The sequence below is a fragment of the Triticum urartu genome, chromosome 6A (assembly GCF_056163025.1).
Source record: "Triticum urartu cultivar PI428250 chromosome 6A, HENAU_Tu73, whole genome shotgun sequence".
Taxonomy (NCBI): domain Eukaryota; kingdom Viridiplantae; phylum Streptophyta; class Magnoliopsida; order Poales; family Poaceae; genus Triticum; species Triticum urartu.
The window spans coordinates 101,948,136-101,955,443 of NC_141878.1; the positions used below are offsets into that span (position 1 = coordinate 101,948,136).

Genomic DNA, 7,308 nt, shown 5'->3' on the forward strand with positions numbered 1-7,308 from the left:
ATCTATTACATTTACTTTATGACATGAGAGTTTTACACAAAAGTTTCTGAATTACAGCACCAAACAAGTAATTTCTACTCTATTATGACACCAGTAACTAGTAATCTGAACCTGGTGCAGTTGAGAGTCCGAGACATGAGATCAAAACTTTGTAAGATATGGATAGGATAATTGTGGCCATCAAGAACACCATTTGATTCATCGATATATGCAAAAAGAAGGGGAACAAAATACAATTTCGCTAAATAAAAGTACATTTGATGCTGATCAGGAAAGGTTTAGAACTGGACATAGCTTAAAGTCTGAGCTCATTCTTTGATAGAATATTTTGAAATTACAAAGAGATAACTCTGTCTATGAAAGATCAGCCACTAGATCTTTTTTGAGATAAAACTTTCCAAGTGCAAATTGTAAAGACTGATCTTGCTGGCAAGGTTGCCTAGTGTTTTCATGACATCCGTGCCTCAGGGCGGGCCGACAAAGTAAGGGGACCTACGCCACTCTAAAACAAGGCCTAACGCACTAGAAAAACAAACGGTTTCCTCGGGGCCAAATGTTCGTCGGGACGAGACATTCCAACTCCCATTATTGGCCGCCGAGGACAACAACATCAGATTCACGCAGATATTAAATAAGTAAGGAAGAAGATATTAAATAAGTATGGAAATTCATCGTAGAGCGGAGATCTACTCACCAAAGGGTTAAAGGTAGAAGAGGGTCCATCTCCTATGCCTATGGAGATAAGAGAGCCCTAGACGAGTCCCACTCTTGATCGACTGAATTGACTCAAAAAATGAGATTCTTACGGTTAAACGCAAGAAGGGGCAACCCCACAGATACTTTGCTTTGATTAGCTAAAAGACACGAGCCCCCATCTTCTCCGAGGATCATCCAAAACCATCTCAACACAAGGGCCACGTTCGTGAGACGGGATGCAAGAATAATTGAGAAAGTAGATATCAGCCCACTTACCATATGATATTTCTAACGTCCATCAGTCGCCTACCAGAAGAAGCGTGATATCTCCTTATCAAAGGAGCAATGCTCCCCTTTCAGCAAGATATAGCCCAATCATATACATTAGTAGACTAGAAAAGGCACAAGTCGACAGGCATGGATTTATTACTCCCTTTGGGTGTAAATCTGACGAAATCATGGCTCGGACCTAGAAGCAACAAGACTCAGAAGCAGGTAAAAATCCAAGATGGGAACCAAGTCAGATAGCTGCATTCCCAAGTATGCAATGGGGAAGGAGGACAAGTTGCTTGCAATTAAGGTTGTCCGCAATCTGCTGCTACTCATCAATAGGGTACCCTAACACCATAACCTAAGACCAGACATGGCTTCAAAGCAGTGGAGAAGGAACTTTAGATTGATGATATCTCATGTTTCGACCCCTCAACCATGATCATGGCGTCATCCGCATATTAGAGGTACGTAAGACCACCTCCAGCGATAATATGCCCAACCACACCGCAGATGTGGCTGGCCATCTTAGCTTTATCGAAAATGGTCGCAAGGTGGAAGAGGAGAGGGGAGATAGGGTCCCCTTGCCTCACCCCACGCGAAGGTCGAAACTAGGGGCCAACCTGCCCGTTAATATTAATCACGGTGCTACCACTCCTGATCAACTAAATTATCCAGGAACACTGACGGTTATCGAGAGTCCCCTTTGCTCAAGAACTAAGCGAAGGAAAGGCCCATCAAGGTGGTCATATGTCTTTTGAAAGTCTAACTTAAGGAATACACCTTTCTGGCACCGTACCTTAACCTCGTGAACAATTTCTTGAAGAGTTAGAAATTAGAATACCATCTTGAATACAACGCCCATTGAAAAAGGCGGACTGGGAGGGGTGAGGGAGGCATTCCACCATCGAAGCAAATGGCATCGCACACACCTTAGATACACTCTGCTGTAGCTTTTGTCACCGAGCAATATGGAAAAAAATTAGCTAACAGTAAATGGAATGGATGGCCTTGGTGATACTGTGAGTACGAGGCATGCGTGGTTAATGCAATGGTTGTCTTCTATAGTAGAAGAATAAAGCCGGTGAATCAATTAGCATCAATTATACAGCGAGTGATAAGATGTTGCAGGTGCATCAGTACACAGAGCAACTACAAGAATCAGTGAACAACCATTGCATGTTTCATTATAGATCAATCAAAACTTTATCCAATGATGAACACACATGGATCAAGGTCCAACCACAGGGACACAATATGCAAAAGCTTATAGTATTTGACACATTTCATACATAACATATTGTTAGAAGTTCACGATTTTTCTGTAACGAACAAGTGAACTTCAGCAGAAAATAATTTTTGTTTGTTTAATTATTACAACCGGCAATACAGATCATGAGTTTTATAGATGCCCAAATATAGCAAATCTTAAATGCCAATAGGAACGAGCCACAAAACAACACAGGATGATGAACTTTTAAGATGCAGATGGTAGATAGAAGATTAATTCGACCGCAACTAGGAAACAATTCCCGATTTCCCCCAAAAGTGGTCCCAATCAAATATCAGTAAACCAAACACACATGAACACAAGCAGAGAGTTGTACAATAGTTATTTTAGGCGTCGAATTTACCACAGCCAGGCGAACACATACCATAGGTTCAACATAAGATGGATCACAGTATCAATATAATAAACATGGACGGGTGAATAAGGCAGACGGGCACAACGAACGAAGAAACCAACAAACTTGGTTGTATACAGGCCTGCTTGTACTACTTGTATACATGGACAGACATGATGTTTGACGGCAAGAGGTTCATCATCGTTTATAATCCCCACGCCCTCCAGAATAACGGATGATCCCGTCAGCGCTGCTGGCGATGCGGAAGCGGCTGGAGTCAATCTTTTTCCACTCTTCCTCCACCTCTTCCCAAAATCTGTCCCTGTTGTCGTAGTAGTCTTCGTCAACCTCGGCGTACCCTTCTCGATCAGATCCTTGCGGACATTGGCCTGAAACTTCTCAAACCTGTCCTGGGCCTTCTTGTACACCGGCAGCAATTCCTTGTCCAGCTCCTTGCTTTTCTGGATCATATCAGCTGGGTATATTGTGGAACGAAGGTCATGGGTGATTGGGGGCAACCTCTCATGGGCCAAGATCAGACTTATGTCGTCTTTCAACAGACGAATCTTGCCTGGGGCGGCAACGTCCTGGTACTCGGGCTTGATTGCTCGAGGACCCTCTCCACCGCGGCGTCCAGCTCTGGAGGTTCCAGATTGGCGGCCTCGGGGAAGCTTAACAGCGTCTCCCTGACCACTGGCCGGTGCTTCGCAAATTCAGACTCCCAGTCATAATCATCATCATCCTCATATTCAGACTCATAGTCATCCTCATCCTCATCCTCATCATAATAACCATCATACTCATCTTGATAATCATAATCGGCATCGTCATCATCATAAACATCCTGGTCCTCAGCCTGAGGCTCAGAAACAGGCTCCTCGGTCCCTGCCTCAGCCTGAGGCTCAGAAACCGGTGCCTTGGAGATGTCCTGCTCCGCCACCATAGGGTCAGCGGCGGCCACGGACACAACATCAGCGCGTCTGGGGAGTTTTCCCGTGGCCAGAATCCCATCGATCTCCTTTTCCTTTTCCTGCTCTTCATCCTGATCCTGATCTGCCTCCTTCGCCTTCCTTTTCATAAAAGGATACTCGGTGGTGCATCGCTCCGGCGTGCCGAACCCGTCGATGGCTGACTTGTGCTGCGTGGGCTTGGAGGAACTCTCTTCGGCCGTGCACCGCCCCAGCAGGCGCTTGGTGGTGGTGCCGGCCATCGGCAGATTTGATCCTTGATGCAGAATTTACTCGCCTCGCAAAGTTTAATCTGATGGGGATCTGTGGCAGGAGGAGGGCGGCGGCGGCGGCTAAACATATAAAGGCGGATGCTAACCCTACCTCCGGTCGAACTAGGGATTGGGATCAGGATCGGATGTTCATGGCCCATTAGGTCGAGACACAGATTGCTTTGCGGCCAGGCTCCGGTTGGGCCTGACCCGGTCCGTGATGGATTTTGTTCTTTTTATTAGTAGATAAAAATGTTCTTTTTTATGGAAAAAGAAGGATACCTTCCGGCCTGATAGAAAAATCCTGATGTTATTTTTTAGCACAGTGCATACGTAAGCGCTCATATATATACATGTATACACTCACTCATATGACCACACACACGCACATCCTACACCTATAAGCATCTTCGAGAAACTGAGCCGGCGTATCATATTGAGATTTTACGAAGTCACCGTGCAGTCGATGGAAACGTCTCCTCCCACTGAACACGTACCGTCGAAAATCTTGCAATAAATGACCTGTGGTGGGCTAGGGATACCACTGTCCTCCTAACCATCCAACCATAGGTTAGTTCGCAAATTCTGATATTGTCATCATACTTCACATGAAAAAAAATGCACACAATCATATACTCCCTCCGTCCAGAAATACTTGTCAGAGAAATGGATGTATCTAGACGTATTTTAGTTCTAGATACATCCATTTTTACCCATTTCTTCGACAAGTATTTTCGGACGGAGGAAGTATTATTAAAAAAATAGCATCTAAACTAAAAAGTGGATCATTATTCACAAGGCGATGTATTATGTCGGGTCTTGAAGTTTCAAGTGGGGCTATATATGGAGGGTTGGTGATGGCACACAAATTGATGTCTCGAGTGATAATTGGCTACCAACAAATTTAGTGAAAAAAGTATGAGATGAAGTTGTGCTCGCGTGTTGGGTGTGTATGAGATGAACTTTGACCCTTCTCGCATCCTAATCTCACCTACTTGTCCTCCTATCATTGTTCTTCCTCACATCCTGAATTCTTGTGGAGATCATATATCCCCAGTACCCCTCGACCTTAGGTCACGCCTTAAAAGTTTTATCGGATAGCCATATTTCTTATATTGATACTCTTAAATTCACGCACCTCGATCATATAGCATAAATTCATCACAATCCAATAATACAACAATGCAATAATGTAAAATAAATAGCTAGGTTAACTCCTACCCCATCATGTACGTGCCGTTTTTGCTTTGATACACGCTGCCGTCTTCTCTCTAAAAAATTAGGGATCCTCTGTTGGAAATATGCCCCAGAGGCAATAATAAAATGATTATTATCATATTCCCCGTTCATGATAAATGTTTATTATTCATGCTAGAATTGTATTGATCGGAAACTTAAATACATGCGTGAATACATAAACTACATCGTGTCCTTAGTAAGCCTCTACTAAACTAGCTCGTTAATTAAAGATGGTTAAGGTTTCCTAACCATAGACATGAGTTGTCATTTGATAATAGGATCACATCATTAGGAGAACAAGACCCAACCGTAAGCTTAGCATATGATCGTATCACTTTAGTTTTTGCTACAACTTTCTTCATGTCAAGTATATATTCCTAAGACCATGAGATCATGCAACTCACGGATACCAGAGGAATGCCTTTTGTGCTATCAAATGTCACTTCGTAATTGGGTGATCATAAATGTGCTCTACAGGTATCTCCGAAGGTGTCTGTTGGGTTGGCATGGACCGAGACTAGGATTTGTCACTCCGTATGACGGAGAGATATCTCTGGGCCCTCTCGGTAGTACAACATCGTAAAGAGCTTGCAAGCAATGTGGCTAATGAGTTAGTCACAGGATCTTGTATTACGGAACGAGTAAAGAGACTTGCTGGTAACGAGATTGAATTAGGTATGGAGATACCGATGATCGAATCTCGGGCAAGTAACATATCACTAGACAAAGGGAATTGCATACAGGATTAACTGAATCCTTGACATCGTGGTTCAACCGATAAAGATCTTCGTGGATCATGTAGGAACCAATATGGGCATACAGGACTGGCTATCGGTTATTGACCGGAGAGATGTCTCAGTCATGTCTACATGAATCTCGAACCCGTAGGCTCCGCACACTTAACGTTCGATGACACTAGAGTAGTATATGTTGGGGAACGCAGTAATTTCAAAAAAATTCCTACGCACACGCAAGATCATGGTGATGCATAGCAACGAGAGGGGAGAGTATTGTCTACGTACCCTCGTAGACCGTAAGCGAAAGCATCATGACAACGCGGTTGATGTAGTCGTACGTCTTCACGATCGACCGATCCTAGTACCGAAAGTACGGCACCTCCGTGATTTGCACACGTTCAGCTCGGTGACGTCCCACGAACTCATGATCCAGTAGAGTGTCGAGGGAGAGCTTTGTCAGCATGACGGCGTGATGACGATGATGATGATGCTACCGGAACAGGGCTTCGCCTAAGCACCGCTACGATATGACCAAGGTGAATTATGGTGGAGGGAGGCACCACACACGGCTAAGAGATCAATGGTCAACTTGTGTGTCTATGGGGGTGCCCCATGGCCACGTATATAAAGGATGGAGGGAGGAGGAGGCCGGCCCTCATAGGGCGCACCCAAAGCGTGGAGTCCTAGTAGGATTCCACCTCCTACATGGAATAGGAAAAAGGGAAGGGAGAAGGAGAAGGAAGGAAGGGGGCGCCCCCTTTCCCTAGTCCAATTCGTACCAGTCCATGGGGAAGGGGCGCGGCCACCCTTGAGGCCTTTCTCTCCTTTCCTGTATGGCCCATTAAGGCCCAATACGAATTCCTGTAACTCTCCGGTACTCCAAAAAATACCTAAATCACTCAGAACCTTTCCGATGTCCGAATATAGCCTTCCAATATATCAATCTTTACGTCTCGACCATTTCGAGACTCCTCGTCATGTCACAGGTCTCATCTGGGACTGCGAACAAACTTCGGTCATCAAATCACATAACTCATAATACAAATCGTCACATAACGTTAAGCGTGCGGACCCTACGGGTTCGAGAACTATGTATACATGACCGAGACACATCTTCGGTCAATAACCAATAGCGGAACCTGGATGCTCATATTGGCTCCTACATATTCTATGAAGATCTTTATCGGTCAAACCACATAACAACATACGTTGTTCCCTTTGTCATCGATATGTTACTTGCCCGAGATTCGATCGTCGGTATCTCAATACCTAGTTCAATCTCGTTATTGGCAAGTCTCTTTACTCTCGTTCCGTAATGCAACATCCCGTAACTAACTCATTAGTCACATTGCTTTTAAGGCTTATAGTGATATGCATTACCGAGAGGGCCCAGAGATACCTCTCCGATACACGGAGTGACAAATCCTAATCTCGATCTATGCCAACTCAACAAACACCATCGGAGACACCTGTAGAGCATCTTTATAATCACACAGTTATGTTGTGACGTTTGATAGTGCAC

The 7,308-nt window shown here is 44.5% G+C and overlaps 1 pseudogene; it reads right to left on the reverse strand.

Moving 5' to 3' along the window:
* Positions 1 to 2,567: 2,567 nt before the first annotated feature.
* Positions 2,568 to 3,940, reverse strand: LOC147964247 (uncharacterized; annotated as a pseudogene).
* Positions 3,941 to 7,308: the final 3,368 nt, after the last annotated feature.